General features: G+C 49.3%; 1 protein-coding gene across 17 annotated transcripts in view; it reads right to left on the bottom strand.

Moving 5' to 3' along the window:
- MAPT (microtubule associated protein tau) overlaps positions 1–18747 on the bottom strand; it is a 94754-nt gene that overhangs the window by 67742 nt on the left and 8265 nt on the right. Inside the window, exon 1 of one of the 17 annotated variants that reach the window (XM_033089286.1) lies at positions 1187–1304. The exons of the other annotated variants lie outside the window; for them this stretch is intronic. The gene's annotated coding sequence lies outside the window, so the exon portion shown is untranslated. Of the gene's footprint in view, positions 1–1186; positions 1305–18747 lie in introns of those variants that run through there. 17 annotated transcript variants of the gene reach the window in all.

The raw sequence follows: 18747 nt of genomic DNA, 5'->3' as shown, positions 1-18747 counted from the left end.
GTGACAGAAAAATGGCATGAATAATACAGTTAGTACCTGTATAATCTCCTACATTCATCAATTGTTAATACTTGTAACATTTGCTTTCTCTCTGTATTTGTCACTCTCTTTATGTATGTATGTATGTATATATATAATTATATATTTTTAAATTTTAAATTTAGTATTTTTCTTATGATAAAAGCAACATATGCGTGTGTAATCAAGTACAGGAAAGTATAAAGAAGTACTTATCGCTAATCCTATCACCAGAGATATCACTATTAATATTTTCATATATTCCCTTTTTGGCTTTTCCTATGCATTTTTATACATAGTCAAGATCATACTGAATATGCAATTTGTACCGTGCTCTTTCATTATGTCAGAAGTGTTTTCTCCAGTCCTTTAAATTCCACAGACATCATTTTCTAATGGCTCCACACTATTGTACGTAGCCGTGACCAGAGCTTGGACATGTCGCCTGTCTCTGAGATTCCCTGTTATAAATAACACATTGATGGACATCTCAGTGCATATACCCTTTTCATGTTTCTAATTATTTCCTTAGAACAGATTCCTAGAAGTGAAATTCTGGGTCAAAGGATACCCACATTTTTATGCCTCTCTATACATCTTGCCAAACTGCTTCCTGGAAATGTGTCCACACTCTTACTCCCGTGATCCCGGCATAGAAGCACACTTGTGTAAATGCTATGGCTGAACTAGGGAGCGGCCGAGGGGCACAGACAGAGGGAGATGTGGCCCTGGAAGGGAGAAGCCATCACAAATCACCTTTCACAGTGGAAACCAGGAGGGGGATGGAGAAACTCTGCCTCCCAGGGCCGCCCTTTCCGCCTGGCCCACGGCAGGCACTCGAGAAATGGATGTTGGATGAATCAAGAAATCCATAAACGTATGTTTCTGCATTCCTATCACCTGTCCAACACAAGAGACAAGGAGAGAGAAAGCGAGGATCATGGGATGAAACATGCCAGTGGGGCTCGCAGGAGTCAAATCTAAATTCACCCCAAGTTCAATATGGACAGTCTGAGCACTGCTCACCTACAGACCTCTCTCCCCCACAAGCCCAGTCCCAACCTAAGTCAGTTCCCAAGTGCAGGCAGCTAAGAAGACGCAGGAGGAAGAGTCAGGTGTAGTAAGTACCACCCCGCCAGCCTTTTCTAGGAAAAGGCAGCAACATTACCTAAAGAAATAGCGGGGCCTCTCACGCTGCTTTTCTGCCAGGAGCTGGTTGAAAAAAGTGGGCGTCAGCTAACAGAGATGAAATGCAGATCCCGCCCTAGTGGTCTGCGTGCGATGAGCTGTCACGACACTGGGATGTTTTTCCATGAGACTCCTGGCTGTCCAAATGGGCAGGAGCAGCCTCTATTGCCGAGATGGGCTGAGAGGGGTCAGCAGACAGGCTATGGGCGCACACAGTTGTACATGTGTGATGGAACTGACGCATCTGGCCCCACGGATCCCCAAGGACTGCACGGCCAGGGAGGGAGGGCATGACATCAGTCACCTAGGAGAAAAGCCGGGTCTGTGAAGTCACCGAGTTCCGGGGCCTTTCTCCTTCTGCATTCGGTTGGCGATGTTTTTTTGGTCTTGTGTGCCTTCAAAGAGGAAGTGATGATGGACAGGCAAAGAAGAGAGGAAATGGAGCAAGCTAGGAAGCCAATACTCACTCTTCCGCCCCCCAGATTCTCTGCTAACGGTGATGAACCAAGCAAAGGGGCCTTCAGAGTCACAGGGGACTTAAAGTCACTTGCATTTGAAATAGGATTTGGAGACCCCTCCTCTGTGGGGCAGCGAGAAGGAGGCTGTGTTTGGGTTTCACCATCTTGGGCTGGAGGTTGCTTTTTTTCCTCTTGGTGCAGATCTGCCAGGGCCTGACTCAAATTTGTAAAGTAGAGCTACAGTTGGAATCCAAGGGAGACAGGGCTTGCTTGTGAAATGCAAAATGAAGAGCTTGTAAAATCCAGAGAATGTACTTAAGGATCTTTTCTTTTAAATCCAAATACTTAACTAGCACTTGCTACATGCATTTAAAAAGTTCAAATTCATTCAGTTGTCTTCACAACCCCATGAAGTACATATTATTACGTATCATTGTTCCAATTTTACAGGTAAGGAAACTCAGGCACAGAAAGGTCGGGTAACTTGTCCAAATACACACAGCTAGGTCACAGCCAAGCTGGGATGTGAACAGAGGCACCTGGCTCTAGAGTGTGTGTGTGTGAAACCTCACTGCCAATGAAACTGGAGGACAAATTGTCTCAAGGCAAATAAGCCTCAGAGAGGTAAGAGTTAAGAGTTCTATTTCCCACTGGTTTGTGTTATCTGAGAAGGAGGCCATTACTGAAGACTAATGTGGGTAGGTCCGAGTCCCATGCAACGGTGATGTAGGCTGGCTCGGTGAACAGCTGCGGTCTCATCCTGTGCTGCAGAGGTGAGAAAGACTGATAATCTTTTATGGGAAGAACCCCAGAACCACACAGACCGCGAAGGTCTGGCTGGCTCCAGGCATTCGCCAGTGCCCACACGCTATACCTCCCTGGGCATGTCTGGTACCCTTGAATCAGGGGTAAATTTTATGGGGCTTCGGGGCTAAACCAGCCATGGAGCAACCCTGCTGACCTGGTGATGGCAGGGCCAAGGTAGGGGAGCTCCCTGCTCTGTGCTCCTCCAAAGCCTCATCCAGACCCTGTAGCCCCCTTTTCTGCAACCACGTCTAGTCCTCTGATTCTCAAAGGTTCTCAGAGTGCAAGGGTTTGTCTCATTCACATCTGAATTAGCATCTGGCAGCACCCAGCATGTGGAAGGGAGAGGGAGAGACTTAGCATTTATTCTGTGTCTACTCCGCAGCCGGGACTCCCACACACGCTGCCTCACCCGATCTTTACAACATCCCTTCCAGGAAGACATACTACCTCACCTCCCCCAATTTTATAGGTAAGGACACACTGAGGCTCCAAGGGGTTAAGGGGCTTGGTTCAAGGCGGCCAGCAATGGGTGGCAGGAGAATCGTGGCTCCAGGGTACAGGCTCCCTTACTCCCCACACGGCTCCGGGAAGATGCTGATTTAGCCATAGTCTCTCTGACTCCCCCTTTGCTGACTCCTTTGATCATTTTGCTTGACCAGAGTCCACGTCAGGATTTGGGACTGAGTTGAGTTAACTCCTTCCTTTGCTTCTGGCCCCAGAAGTGTTTCCTGACAATTCTGGGGACCTGCCCTAGCCTGGCTTGACCCCCTGGTGGGGTTCCAGTTCCCATTCTGTGAGAGACCCTGAATCGTCATAGAAGACAACTGATGCTGGAGAGAAGGCTTCAGATAACACCTGTTCTAGATGTCCACTCTCGTAAGAGATCTTTGTGTCTCAAGATGCCTCAACATAATTACATAATACTCTTATTATACATATAAAACTGATTTATGAAACCATAGTGTGTGTGCGCGTGTGTGTGTGTGTGTGTGTGTGTGTGTTTCTTCCCTAACTGGGCTCTGAGCTTCTCAAGACCCAGGACTGAGTGGTCCCTAAGTAGCCTGGTACCTGGCACATGGCAGGCATGCTGGACCTTTTCAAACTTTAAGGCGTAACTTGTATGGACATTTTGGAAATTTTTGTAAAACATCTTTAGTTAGAAGATGGCAACCAACACGCATCAGAAGAAAGGAACCCTCAAAGAGTGAAGTATAAGTAAGGCCTTTGAAATGGGAGTCACAGAGTGGCCCAGAGTCGGCAGTTGTATAGAGCCAGAGAGAGGGCTTGAAAAACATTTGCCGAGCGTCATGGACTTAGGTGCTTTGAATCTCTCTGGGGGAAGCTTCTAGTCCCTGCTCCTTACTTCCAGCACCAGAACATCCCAAAGACACACCACACCTCCTTTCCCCAAGGTTGGAAAACCACCACCAAAGGAAGTTATTTCTGCAGTCTAGCTTGAATTCCTGCACATAGAGTTTAAACCAAGTAGCCCACGAGCATATGACCGTTTCAAAGCTTCTAAATTAGCAACCTGCACTTGCAAATAGGGATATTTAATCAAAGTACAATTTCTGATTTCTCTTAAAAAGTTAGGATGAGGGGTGGCCGGATGGCTCAGTTGCTTGGAGCGCGAACTCTGAACAACAGGGTTGCCGGTTCGATTCCCACATGGGCCAGGGAGCTGCGCCCTCCACAACCAGACTGAAGGACAACGACTTGGAGTTGATGGGCCCTGGAGAAGCACACTGTTCCCCAATATCCCCCAATAAAATTTATTTTAAAAAAAAGTGGGGATGACCTGGCCATGCTGCCCACACTCTCACAAGACACTATCATTGGCTGGGGCCTCCCTCACCAGACCCAGTCCCTTGTGGGCATCTGGTGACACGCGCGTGCAGGCTCTCTGCACCTCGTCCTTGGCTAGCAAGCAATTTGTTGTCACCCATGTAAGTAAGGAATCCTCAGACGCCTCAGCTTTCCCTCCAGCCTGGCGACCCCAGGCCAGGCGCCTGCTTCCCGCGGGGCGTGCTGTCCTGAGGGAGGAGGGAGGAGGGGCCGGTGTGCACCCCGCATGCTCACGAGCCTCGGGCTCTGACCCCGTTTGTCTTTGCGGACACACTCCCAAAATGGCTGCCAGGGCTTCGCGCTGGGTCCAGAGGAGAGCACTTGTCTGTGAGGGATGTTGGTTGCCCAGTTCCGGGAGAGAAAACATCCCACGGCCTGCGCTGCACCAGCTCTCACCGAGTGAGAAACACTCCAAGTGTATGCCCAAATCCAAACGCAGAAGCACACGGAGGCTCTTGCCCCAGTTCTTTTCATTATACATCCTAGTACAAGGACAACAGAAGGAAAATCATCCCTAAACTTTCATTTAAAAGTCTGGGGAGGGAAGGAAGGAACAGAAATCTTTGCAATCAGATTTTTCTCGCCTTCAGATTTACTCCATGCTAAATGTTAATGGCTTGTTCCTGTGCTGTGTAACAATTGTGCAAAGCTGCATATATTTACCACATGCCGGCGTTTCTGGTGTTCATTATGAATTTTAATTATTAAGTACGCACAGTGTGTCAGGCGCTAACTGGCCGATGAAGGGCGGGGCGGGATGGGATGAAGGCTCGGTTACCAGAACGTCCCGCTCTGCTGCTGCGTCCCCAGGCCTGCAGCTGGATCCTGCAGACCCACCCCACTGTCTCGGGGCCTTCAGATATGTCCTCTGTGGGTTAGGGGGTGACTGAGGAGGGCGGGTCTGTGGATTCCCAGGGAGGTGTGTGGAGGTGACAGGGCCTGTGCCGCCACCCCGTATCTTGCCGGAGCGCCCTGGTCCGGTGTCCCTGGAGGACAGGAGAGGGTCAGCGGGCAGAGGTGAGCCACTGATAGCGGCCCAGTGTTGGAGCCGCCAGACAGGAAGTCAGACTGGGGAGATGGGGTCCCCTTCAAGGCAGCAACCTCAGGCTAGAGCCTCCTCCAGGCCAAGAACGGGGGGAAGGGGCCCCTGCACTGCTGAGGCTGGCGCTTAAGAGCTGAGGGGAGGTGGGAAGACTACCTATCTGCTCTGAGCCTCAGGTTCCCCAGGTGAAAAAAAAATGGAAGGACATCTGCAAACTCAATGGGGTGACACAGAAATGAAATGAGATGAACCAAGAACTCGTATCAGCCATAAACAATTTGTTACCGTCATCACTGCCGACTCCAGCCAGGCGGCTGGTCCACAGTGGAAGGAGGCAGGAGGCAGGAGAACAGAGGGCTCGGGGAACAGCCATATCCATCCCTCAAACAAAAGACCCCAGAAGGAGCCCAGGCCCAGGATCTGTCCAAAGCACGTGCACAACACAGTGCGTTGTAGGTGTGGACAGCGCCCAGGAAGGACATCCTGGCACCAGTGTTCTCACCTATCGCTCATCCGGAAGGTTCCCTTGTCTAAGGCAGTGGGTGCCCAGGCTAGCCCACAAAGGCCTCGTAACAGACCATGTGTCTGAGGCAGACCTTCGTTGCTTTGAGCCGCCAGGACCATTTTGAGCCCCTTGAAGCCCTTCTGAGCTGGGAACCCACTTGCCTCCACTGGAGCCCAGCAGTGGGGGAAGGTAGGGAGGGGGAGGAAAGAAACACAGGACCAAGGCAGAGTAACGGGAGCCAGCTCCCAAAAGGTTGACTGTGGGTCTGGTCATGGGAACTAACGGGGGGCGGGGGGGAAAAGGGGCAGAGCTCTCTGTGCCAAGTCTGAGGAAAGCTCCAGGGTCCTCCGCAGGGTAGGAGCAGGTGTGGGGTCAGCATGAGGCTCTGGCCTCAGCAGGGTGCGGGTGCTGGGAGGGCAGTGGGCAGGGGGATGCAATTCCCTCTAGAGTCCTGGCAGGCTTGATGCAGGGGCATCCGTCAATCCAAGAAGACACGTCTCCAGGGGAGGCACCCCCAGGCCAGGTGGAGGGAGGTGGTAACAGGCGGGGCCTGAGTGGTTGGTGGTTAGCGCTAGCAGGGCAGGAGGAGGGAGCGGCAAAACCTCAAACACTCTGGGAGGGTGGAAAACGGAGCTGATGAGATGGATTTTTTTTTTTTCCAAAATAACTATTTTTTCCTGATTATAAAAGTAATTCATGCTGCTGTCAGAAGTTTTGCTCATGAGAATCTATTCACATATTACTTATGTAATAAAAAATTTTAGCTACACAACGAAGGAAATGCACACCTATTGAATGTGGAAAAAAATTGCAAGTGCGGAAAGTAGAAAGTGAGCCCCCTCTGTAACCACCCTTCGGTTCTACAGCCCGCCTTCTAAAAGCTTGCTGAAGCAAAAACATGTTTCCAGGTCATGACGTAGTCTACCATGACAGGGCATCGCATGCAGTGTGCTCTGTGCTTTACACATCACTGCCACTCCTTACAGCGGCCATGGAACAGAAGAGCTATTATTCCCATTGTTCAGATGAGGAATCAGGTTCAGAGAGATTGAGCTACTCACCCAAGGTCACACAGCTAGGAGCAGGCAGTCAAAGAGCCAACCCCGGTCAGCCCTCCTCTAAAGCTTGGGCCCTTTCTGCCGCGTCTCATCCACAATCCAGGAGGGCGGGAAGGGGTGAGTAAACTGCATTTCATGTCTGTTTCTTGAGTAAGACATTATAATGATAAAATGATTAAAACAACACTTGGGGCAAATTGTTTAAGTGGCTAAGAATAGGCCAGGCAGGTGTACGGAGAGACGACCGTGGAGGAGATCACGTAACAGATTTTGTGTTATTCGTGGGATGGCTGACTTTGGAAAGGAAAAAGGTGATTCCAGAAGAGAGTAAGAGCAAATGGCCAAAGTGGACAGAAAAATGAAGGACTCTGGAATCAGACCACTCCAGGATCTCCTGGGGTTCATCACATGGGTGGGCCAAGTGGGCTGGCAGCTCTGCAGTTCTTTCCTATACAGCACGACATCTCTGTGGACAAGAAAATCCTCACTAACCTAATTGATTTATTTTCCAGCAACGAATGTTGCTTCCATTAAGTACACCAAAGGAAGAGCAAATGATTGCTCACGGAGAGGAAGGCTGTTCCATTAGGGACTCGCATGCGTCCTCCGGGAATTGTGCATATTCTCTAGGAAAATTAGCATTCATTTTTAAACAGGGTGTATGTATACTTCTACCTTCAAACGGAGCAAAGATAATTCAGCCAGGCTGCTTTAGTGAAAGGAAACTTCCCCCGACACAGAGCCATTCTTCGAGAGATATTAATTTTGTTTTTGTTTTTGTTTTCCCTCTTTGAGGGTAAGTCCTAGTCACACGGAGTTAGACTCTAGCTCCTGCCTGGCTCCTAGGAGGGTAACACCTGGCCTCGGTGTTGCTTACCCCACACAGGGGTTCTGATCCCTTGGAGGCAGAGCTCACACTCCCTGCAAAGTCAAATGATCCCTCGGAGATCAAAGGAGAAGGCCTCACGCTATGGAAGAAAGGGGGAATGTTCTGGAAAGCCACTGGGAGGGGAACACATCTGTGAATCAGACCGTGTGTCCCAGCAACTAGCCTCCATCATCTGAGAGGCTTCACCTTCGTTTCTTAGGATCTCACGGACTGATGCTTCCTGGACAGGCCTCCACCATAGGTTGGTCCAACTGGCCAGGTGGGGCTGAGGGTCCCCCTCCAGGTGCCCCACCCATTGGACAGAGGTGATGTGGGCACAGGAAGGGATCTCCGTGGGGAGGAGGGGACCTGCACTAGCCCAGCTTTGCCGGCAACTTGCTGTGTGACTCTGGGGGAGGTCACCTTCCCTCTCTGGGCTGGTACTTCATTTCTTAAGTGGCTCTGGAATCTGTGAACATGCCAAACTCATGGTCCTTAACATTTTGTGCTGGCGCCTCTGTGGATTTTTCTCAGTATAACCTCAGAAAGGGGAAATGTGGGGAGAAGCGGGGTCCTGCGAAGAGGACAAAAGGTGGCTGAAGGGAAAGTGGGTGATTCATTCTAAGGATGTCACATGTTTGGGGGCTGTTCCCAACGCTTTCATCTTTCTCTTCTGGTGCCTCCTTCCGCTTCCCTCCCAGTCTCCTTGTCACATGGTTGATGAGGCCGTGAGCTGCCACCATGAGGAAGTTGGGGTGACTGTCAGGAAGGCAGACATAGAGGTGTGGGCAGGGCTTAGGACCAGACTGGCCTCTGGGATTTCTTCCGCCTCCTTGGTTCTAAGAGTTCTGGGTCCTGCAGGTGAGGCAGAGTGATGCTTCACTAACAAATGGGGAGATACTCGGAAGCCTACACTCTTGCCATGGCTGCGTCCGTCAGCCCCTCAGGAGGGAGTCTACGGGACACCCCAATAATTCAAACTGAAATGAGGCCCTCAGAGGATTGGCAGGGACCTCGCTAAGGACTGCTGCCCTGTACCTGAAAGAGAAGACTGGAAGTGCCTTATTGCTTCTCCGGGTGTCGGGCGTGTCCCCCATAGAGCAGGGTCTTAGGGCTGTGCTCTCCGTCCCTCCAGAAAGGCCTGGGGAACAGGGTGTGGACTCGGCATCACAGAAGTTACTCCAGAAGAGACAGGCAAGGTGCCAGGCCAGGAGACAGGCCTCGACCCCAAGGCCGGGCTGAGACCAGAAAGCGTCTCACCCTCTTCCCCACTGCTGAGGGCCCAGGTTCTGCAATGGCAGCTTCCCTGTCTTCCGTTTCCAAACAGCAAGTGCTACCACCCAGCTTGGAGAGGCTGGGAGGATGAAATGAGGTCATTTGTGTGAAAGCACTAAGGGAAAAAATAGCCTTGAGGTTTTTGATATAAAAGGATTGGGCCTGAAAATCGTAAAGCGGCACATCACCCAGCCTTCAGGGAACTCGTCCACGGGGTTCTCCCTTGGAATGCACGTTGCCAGGCCCTCTGCGTACCACGGTGCCTCATGGCCTGGTCCGGGGTGTCACAAACCTTGACAAGGATCAGACACTTCAATGACACAGTAGCCCGCCTCCCCTGTCCTCTTACCTCACCCACCTCTACTTCCACGAGAGCACTCCAAAAAGGGCCGTGTTCCATGACGTACTTTATACTATACACACACACACACACACACACACACACACACACACTCCGTGTGAGTTCCTGTAAGCTCTATTCCCACAGCTCATCTGGAAGGGTCCTCGGCCTGTGGCAGCGAAATGCCCATGGAGGCCAAGTGAGACAGCTTCAGTCCCCTCTGAAACGAGCAGGTGAGGCCAGCTCACAGCTCCATCCACCAGGAGGAGTCATGCACCTGCATCACCTGGGGAATATCTGAAAGAACCTTCTTCCAGATGCTTCCATCCTTTTCAAGTGAGCCGGGCCTAGGCATATATATGAATTTATCTTTTATTAAAAAGGCAATATATACACAGTAAAAAAGTTAAGTAGAAAAGAGTACGGAATGAAAAGGGTGTCTCCTGGCCCTACCCACCTAGCCTCGCCTCCAGGTACCATCCCTCCCGGTCTGTGCCCTCCGACCCACGAACACTGGCCTCTCGCTATGGTTTTGTCAGCAGTGCTTTTATGATGGGTGACGTCGAGCATCTTTTCATGTTTAGTCCCCCCCCCGCCACACACACACACTTTCTTTTCCTTATAAACTATCTCTTTTTCTCTTTTTCCAGGAATGGGTATTTTGGTAAAGCATCTGGGATAATTCTGGGGTGTTCTAGGAACCCCTGCCTGTTCTGGATGACCCAAGTCCCCTCAAAGTTCTAACACTGAGGTGGCCGGATAGCTCAGTTGGTGAGAGCGTGGTTTTGAGAATACCAAGGTTGCCGGTTCGATCCCCACATGGGCCACTGTGAGCTGCGCCCTACTTAAAAAACAACAACAACAAAAAGAGTTCTAACACTGAGGCTTCCGTGAGCGTCACTGAAAGTCTGAGGGTCCAGGGGCTGCCCAGGTTTCCTACAGCCCAATGGTGAGCGAGAGGAACATGTCCCAGCAGTGACAGAGGTGCTGGACAGCAGTGAAAGGTGACACTGAGCCCCACCTGGAGCCTGAGCCTGGGAAGACTGACATCCTGGCACAGGCGGGACAGCTGCCTATGCGGGGAAAGTGGGGGGAATGGGCCACGTTTGTCTTTAACATTTGCCCGTTGTCCTACTCATTTTAGAGTGTCATTCGACAGGAAATGATGGAGACATTTTGCACCGACTTCCACTAAAAGCTCCTCCTGGGAATGCAGAGCCAGCACGGTCCTGCCTCGTCAGCCCCCTCCCTCCATTTCAGGACTGCAAAGTCCTCTCACTCAGCAACCAGGAATGACCCGGCTGCCGTGCTTGGGTCCCACCATCCTGCAGTGAAAGGGTGCAAGACTCCCAGGGGCAGTTCAGGTATCAGAACCACACCACGGAATCTCCCGAGCTCTGTTAATGGCAGCATTTCACGTGACTTATCTGGCATGGCTTGTGACTTAGCCTGGATGGACGGGATTAACGCTTAACTCCTCCACCCTTACCCAGAGCTTCTGTGTTATAGGAAACGCTCAAGTGACTGCTGAAAGAATAAATCATTAACACCTACTTGCCCCTCCCCCCTTTTGGTCCAGAGGGTAGTTATTAAAGTTCAAATTGGTTCAGTTGACTGCTCACAAAGACTCCTCGCACAAGGAAGTCCCTTTCCTGACAGCCTGCACCAGTTTTCTTGCAAATTTCAAAAGCCTCTTTCTTTGGCCCTGGGAATGAGCGTGGCCAGATAAAACACAAGATGCCAAGTTTAAATCTGAATTTCAGATAAACAACAAATATTTTCTTTTTTTAGTGTAAGTATGTCTCAAAGATTGCATGGGTTGTACTTTTTGTATGAGTAATTTTCCTGTGGCTGCTGTAACACAGCTGTAACAAATCGCCATAAACTCAGTGGCTTAAAACAACTGATATTTCTTCTCCCATCGTTCTGGAGGCCAGAATTCCAAAATCAGTGTCACTGAGCTGAAACCAGGGCGTTGGCAGGGCCACACTCCCTCTGGAAGCTCTAGAGCAAATCCTTTGCTTGTCTCTTCCAGCTTCCTGTGGCTGTTGGTGTCCACTTCACGCCAATCTGCCTCCCTTTTCACCTAGTCTTCCCTTCCGTGTTTTCAATGTCTCTCTGCCTTGCTCTTCTAAGGACACGCGTGATTGCATTTCGGACCCGCCCACACAACACAGGACAATCTCATCCCAAGATCCTTAATTTCTTCTCATTGGCAAAGATCCTTTTCCTAAATAAGGTCACATCCACAGGTTCTGGGGATTAGGACCTGATACCTTTGGGGGACATTTTTTTGCCTACTACACTTATACTAAAAATACAATTGTTATTCATTTGAAATCCAAATTTAACTAGGCATCTGTGTTTTCATTCGCTAATTCCGACAGGCTGCCCTGGGCTGAGATGACAGAGACTTAAGCGCTTTGCCTTCAAGTGCTCACCACCCCTTCCTGGTCCGAGCGTGGGGACCGGGCCACAGACCCAACCCTGCTCATCAAGGTCTTATGTCTTTGAAGTAGGGCTCTTCGTTTATGGTGGTCTTCCAGTTTTCAGAAGAATCTAAAGGCTTGGAAAATGTAACTTTTTAAAAGATCATCGCAAACAGTGCGTGTACTTCCAAATTTAGTACTCAAAACTCCAAGAGCAGACGTGTACCCGTCCGCCCCCCAGGAAGGTAAGAAGGATGAGCAAACACACCCGTTATGCACTGTTTCCCTTCCTGTTCTCAGGTCTCTTTATGGCAGGCCTTAAGTTTTCATCAGTATTGAATTCACTAAACAATTGCTGAGCGTTTACTCTGTGCCACGCGCTGTGTCAGGCATTGAGGACACACAGATGAATAAAACATCACCTAACAGGTGGACGCATCCAGGAGCCTGGTCCCCCGGCGAAGCCCAAGGCAAACGGAATCGGACAAAGTTGGGGAAGTGAAACACAAAATCATGGGTGCTAGTTATGTGAAAGCAGAAAATTTTCATCAGTTGGCTTTGAAACGAGTAGTGTAGAGTGCAACTCAATTAATTTACTAATTATCTTTAAATTCTAGCAACCATTTTTAGCTTTTAGTTATGGAAAAAATAACTTGTATTATAAGATGTGTTACTTAGCCAGGGCTGCCTTAACATGATGGGTTTTTTCTCTTTCTGTGTCTTCCAGATCCCTGGAAATGGGGGTGATGGGAAGGCGAGTTTCTGCCCCTAGAGTCTGGGAGACCTGGCAGGGCAGCCCCCTGGTGCAGCCCAGAGTGGGGCTGCCGGGACTCTGACTTCTCCCTTCACCTGCGGCTGCCTCCTGGACCCCTTTACCAGGGCACAGGGAACACATTTTGGCACAACGTATGCCCACCTCCCAAACACATCTATGCCGAATAGAATTTTTTTAAGAGGAAAAAGCACTCTGTTCATTTTTGTATCCTAACGTACGAGTCCTCAAACTAAAAGGTCTTTTTCCTCTTAAAAAATAGGTCTCTGCCCTATCCAAAACACACACACACACACACACACACACACACACACACACACACGCCAACAATTTTTTCTTCATCCTTAGGGGGGAAAAAGCAGTGTCTCTCTTCTTTTCCTCCTGTACAGGCACCGGCAGTTTCACAAGTGGTAGGACTCTTCAGGCTAAAACAATGGATGGTATTTTACTATTTAACAAGCAAGGATGAGGCTTGTTCTGGAGAAAGGGGTTCAGAAGCAGAAATCCTGGATTCAAATCCCTCATCGGCCTCAAAGTAGCCGTGTGATTTTGGTGCCACGTAACTTCCCCAAACCCTGCTGAACCTCCCTGCACCTCCGTGTCCTAATCTGCAAAACGGAAAAGAATTCTTAACTCACAGGTTCACAACAAGACTTAAATGAGCGCATGTAAACAGTAGGTACTGTCTGCTTGTTAGTGACCTGGGCAAAGCGGCGATCTCCCAGCATCTGGGAAGCACATGATGCAGGCCATCCACGCACTTACGTGTTCAGTGGTCCCACACTGCTCCCCTCTCCCAAACACCTGGAGGTTGACATCCAAATAAGAGTATCAGAATGACTCAGCTATTTAACCGACCATTCCCTAGTTAGTCCAGACCAGAACAATATGAGCGCATCCAGAAAGCCAGGTTGTCCCAAGTGTTCTTTGCAAACTTTGGGCCCAGTGGAGACAAGTTCGTTCCACGGGAAGGTGGCAATCCCAGCAGCCTCAGTTGTGGAGTCCCAGTGACTTAGGGTCTGGTGTCTGTTACGTGGCCACAGCCTTTGATGATGAGGCCTCTGCACCCAGGGGCGCAGATGCAACCAGCCTGCCCATGGCCGTCCAACCAGCGACTGACACTTGACTGGATTGCCAGCTGCCCGGTCCAGCATCCCTAGCTCCTAACTTTGCATCCAGGGCTGTGTGCAAAGGGGCCACACCCCACAAACCCCATCGTTCAGTCTGGGGTGCTCTCAAGAAGTGTCTTGAAGAAACACTCTTTACTCACCCTGAATACAATTTATAGACAGAAATGATCCCTGCGCCCCCTCCAAAAAATTCAACAAAACAGAAACTAGGGTGGAATCTTACATATGGTGCCTTGGCTTTACAGCTGGTGGATTTTTTTCTTTTTTTAAACGTAGGGGAGAAGGTGGGAGGCAAGAACAGAACTGAGAAATAACTCTTGTTTTAGTTAGATGGAAGGGTGGCTGTGGGAAAGGTATTTCAATGCCATAAAAAAGCCTGGTGAGGCTGTACATTCTAAGTAATGTGGTCCGCGTGACCCGGCTTCCCCTGTGCGAGCCCCTCCCTTCTCTGTCTCCCATCACTCCCACGTCTCCCAGTCCGAGTGTGGGCCACACTGGTGCAGACTCCGGGGAAAAGAAAGTGGATGTTGAGTAAGGCCCACCCGCCTCCCCTCCCTCTGTGATCAGTTTTCCTAACATCAGGGGGATTGCATCCTCTGTCCTGCCCAAGGACACCACCCACTTTGAATGAAATTTCTCCCTGTAGACACTGCCTGGGAACCTGCCTGTCCTCTTCCCTGAGTTTATATCCCGGGCTCCTCTGGGCTACACTTTCTGGCCTCACCGGTCACAGGCACCCCTCCCTCCATGGAAGTGCAGCGGCTGTGAACACTGTTCATGCTTCGTGTGAGCTGGAAGAAAATGAGCTTCTCTATTCGCTAAGTAAGCATGGACCAGCCCACGACGCTCAATCTGGTTCTGCCCTCACGGACATGAAGCAGCAGCCCAGTTTAGAGGCTAGCGTTTGGTTTAAAATACTCTGTCCGGGCTCACGTTACATATGACCCATTCACGGGAGCTGGAGGGCACAGCTTCCCTGTTATTAGCACTGAAGCCATGTCTGCTGGTGTGGAGAGTGGAACCGGAGGGAAGGCTCTGAGGACACGGGGGCAGCCCTCGGGCCCCTCCCTCCCCAGCTGTGACATCTCCGGGCCTCAGTTTGCCCCTCTGTACAATGAGGTTGCGAATCCTTGCCTCGGGTGGGAGGGTTACACGAGGCCATGTCTTTAGTAAAATAAATGCAACCAGCTGCTTCTATTCTGATCAGCATATTCATACAGCAAAACTAATCTGGACCAGCAGGGAGCGTGTTAAGTTGGTCTGAAATGGGACAAAGCACCCATTATAGAATATACGAAAGGAAACGTGATTTTTGTTATTTTCAACTATATGGGGGAATGGAACTGTATACTCGCAGGCAGAGAACTTACTTTCTCTAAACAGGTAAAGCTCATCTGATGTTAACCTGTTTGGTTTATTAGCATCCAACTGCATGAATCAAGAGTAATTATTTTGAGCTGTGTATGTGCCCAGCTCTGTGAACAGGCGAGACACCCAGAAGAGACGAAAAGCCACATAAGACAGAAGCTTGGCCCTCAAAGGACCTACAGCCTGTGGGGAGATGAGACCTGCACTCAAGGCAAGAGGGAAAACAATTAAGCATGAACCGCTGCGGTGCTGATGACTGGTGAGAAATGAAATGTCGAGAGACCTCCAGATTTTGTTGAAGGCAACATCTGGAAAAGGCTTCAGGTAAGGGAAAGGCTGGGGAAGGTCAGGATGATTTAAACAGGGGGAGGGGACGGGAGAGGGTACCATCGGTGAGCAAGGGGCAGAAAAAGCATGATCACTACGAAGGAGCCAACAAGCAGGCTGGCCAGCAGTGGGACTGGACCAGTAGGACTGGACAGGGAGGCCGGGCCCAGGCATGGGCACCTGGGCAGGCTGTGCGAGGTGGGTCTTGGCTTAGCAAGGGACAGAGAACCCAGTCGTGGACTCATGCATGGACGAGGGCAGGGCAGATATAGGGCTACTCGGGGAAGAAGAGCTTGGCAGTGGTCTGAAATATGGACTGGATGTGAATTTCAGAATTGAAATTAGCAACAATTCATTTTTGTTTCCATAATGATCGAGGGTGACGTGATAAGGCTTATGATCCTTTTAGAACTAGTGAAGATGGAATTGGAAAGGGAAGGGCAAGTCCAATCCATGTCTAGGAGGAAGAAACTGATGGTTAAGTCTATTCCAAGATGTAGACGGAGGAGAAGGGCTCAAGACTCCAAGATTTGCCACGTGGGGATTAAAAGATAGCAGGTTCCAATGACCAAAGTGGAGGGGACCAGGGCGTAAAGAGGGCAGCTTTGGGGAGAGCAGGGTAACCAAGGGTTGATGACATGGGGCCACTAGACACCCAAGACCAGTGTTCAAGGCCAGCCATGCTGTAGAGGGGCTGTTGTCAGGGTGGGGTGACCCACATGCCCTAAAACACTTCCTACCATCCACAAGCACAACATACCCTCTGCTCACAGGGCAGAGGCAAACAGACCACAGATCAGCTCTAGCTCAGCTCAAATTCCAAGTGCAAGCAGCTCAATTAATGAGGCTTCACCGGGCCTTTTGCCACCAAACAGCCATCAAACAGCCATCAGAGTATTATACCATCAAAATCAACTCCGGCCTTTAATTTCATCACTCTTGCCTTAATCGATTCCTGTCATGTGATGAGCGCTGAGTGGCAGGAAGAGGCTGCCCCCTGGGCATAATTAGAATGTGAGATTCTGTACCAAGTCCCTGCTGATTAGGAGGAAACTGAAAACCCGGGAGAAAACAGAAGCGCTCCCAGGAAATCCCACAGAGAGTCACACCACAAGCCAAGGAAGTCCCAGCCCCTCTCCAGAGAAGCTGGCAGTGTCAGGAGAAGGGTATCACCTGAAGTGACGGTAAGGGTACCCCTACCCACTGTCTTGCACCCTGGGCTTCCTTTCCAAAAAAGGGGACAGACAAAGCCAGGGCAGGCTAGAGCAGGCCTTCTGTCCATGCCCTGCTTATGGGCACTCACCCCTGGGAACCAGCCTGCACCATCCGGCTGTTGCTGAGGAAGGTGGCAGCAGCTGTACTATTTCAGGCATCAGGCTCACTCAGCCCATGACAGACTTTACATCAGGCACCTGCTGTAGCTCCCAGGCGGCATACACCCTCCGTGGGGCACTTGTCCTCTGAGAAGATCAAAGGAATTCTCATAGATTGTTTTATTTCAGTTCTGTGACTATCCCATGAGAAGAGAGATCCCATTATCGTCCATTCTAAGGGGAGGGAGATTGCATATTTCCCATTTTACAGATGGTAAAATGGAGGCAAAGGAAATTCTATTTTTTGTCCATCAATAGGGTAATTTTTTTGTTGAGGTGTAATTGACATACAACATTATATCAGGAAATCTTAAATCTCTGCCACAAGTCTCTTAGTTGGTAAATAGGAAGGTAAGGTTGCAATTAAATTCAGGGCTTGGCAAACCCAAGCAGTGGGTGATAACAGAGGCCCACAAAATGAGGAGATGGCCAACTTCTGGAAGTCAGTCTTGCCGACTATAAAGGACGAGATCTTTTTTAGATTTTTTTTTTTTAACTTGGCCCAGATTGTCAACTTATAGCATGAATCCTGTCAGTTAAAAAAATTTTTTCCTGCATTTCCCATCAGACATCAAACATTGGTTCATAATTATTTATAGCACTTTAGCGACATTGAAAGGGATTTACTTCAATTTATTCAGTCCTTATTAGCACTCCACAGGGAACAGAGTGCAGCCATCACTCACCACGTTGTAGGAAGGGCGGGCTTCAGAACTAAAGGAGGAAGAACAGAACCCAGTGGAGAGATACCCAAGAAGCATGTTATCCCCACAGGATTAACCCTGAGGAAACGATTAAATGGGTTTAAAGAAGGTTCAGGTGAGTTTGTGAATAATCAGTCCATTACTGAAGCGGATTTAGGGCCGCGCTCTGTGAAATCCTTCATTTCTAAGCTGGCTTGATGGCGACAGCAGAGGTGGAAGCGCACAGTGAGGGGGCCAGTGTAAAACTTCCCTGTTCTTCGGGGGGAAAAAAGACAGAAAGTGGACTGCAGAAGGGCTGGTGACTCTGCCAAACAGCTATTCCTGGTGATGTGGGGCAACAGCAACTTTGAAAGGGACAGATTCATGATTCTGCAGCAGGATTATTACCGAACCCCAACACAGCAGGTCAGGCACAACTATTTCTCTTGTACATACAACCCTTGCTTGGCTTATTAACATATGTTGATTTAAAATCTAATGCATTACCAAAACCAAAGTTGAAAGCTGTTTAGGTTTTCAGCCAACCCAATATAAGAAATCCAGACATAAAATAAATATGGTTGTGAACAGTCACATTTAAATATATATATTTATATTTATTTAATTATATATGATATATAATTATAATATTTATATGTGTATATATTTTAAACCAAAGAGATTCTTTACATTGTAACCTTCCCTTGGGCATTTCAGCATTTGACTTTAGCTGATTAATTACCCAGTAAGCTTTGTTTGGAGGGGTAGCCCATGAGGTGGAGGGTGAGGTCAGACAATGGTTTGGTGACACTGTCCAATTAAGAACAATAAAAAATAAAAAAATAAAAGCAAGTAAAAATAAGAACCTCTGAAATGACCTGTAAATAATGGCAGAACTGGATTTGATCCAGGACCATTCTGTTGACACGTGATGTAGAATACTGGTTCTAATTCAGGGGGAAGAGCTGGCTTTTACCTGGGGAGGGACACAGTTCCATGGTTCCACAAATTGATCCTTCCCAGCACGTCTTAATGGCTGTAGATCACATGACAAGCAATTATGGACCCAGGGATCCTCTAATATCCTTTGCACCCTGGGGAGGAGGACACAAGGATGAAAGTCCATCCCGGTACTTTTTGTAGTACAACTGCGGACATGGGTCCCGAGACAATATCACCCAGCCTTCTCAGGGAGCCAGAAAACTGGGCCATAGGCCAGAAGGAAAAACAGCAGCTGGGACCAGGGATAATTACGTCCCTC

The sequence above is a fragment of the Rhinolophus ferrumequinum genome, chromosome 21 (genome assembly GCF_004115265.2).
Source record: "Rhinolophus ferrumequinum isolate MPI-CBG mRhiFer1 chromosome 21, mRhiFer1_v1.p, whole genome shotgun sequence".
Classification (NCBI taxonomy): domain Eukaryota; kingdom Metazoa; phylum Chordata; class Mammalia; order Chiroptera; family Rhinolophidae; genus Rhinolophus; species Rhinolophus ferrumequinum.
This window is presented reverse-complemented; position numbering and strand designations above follow the sequence as displayed.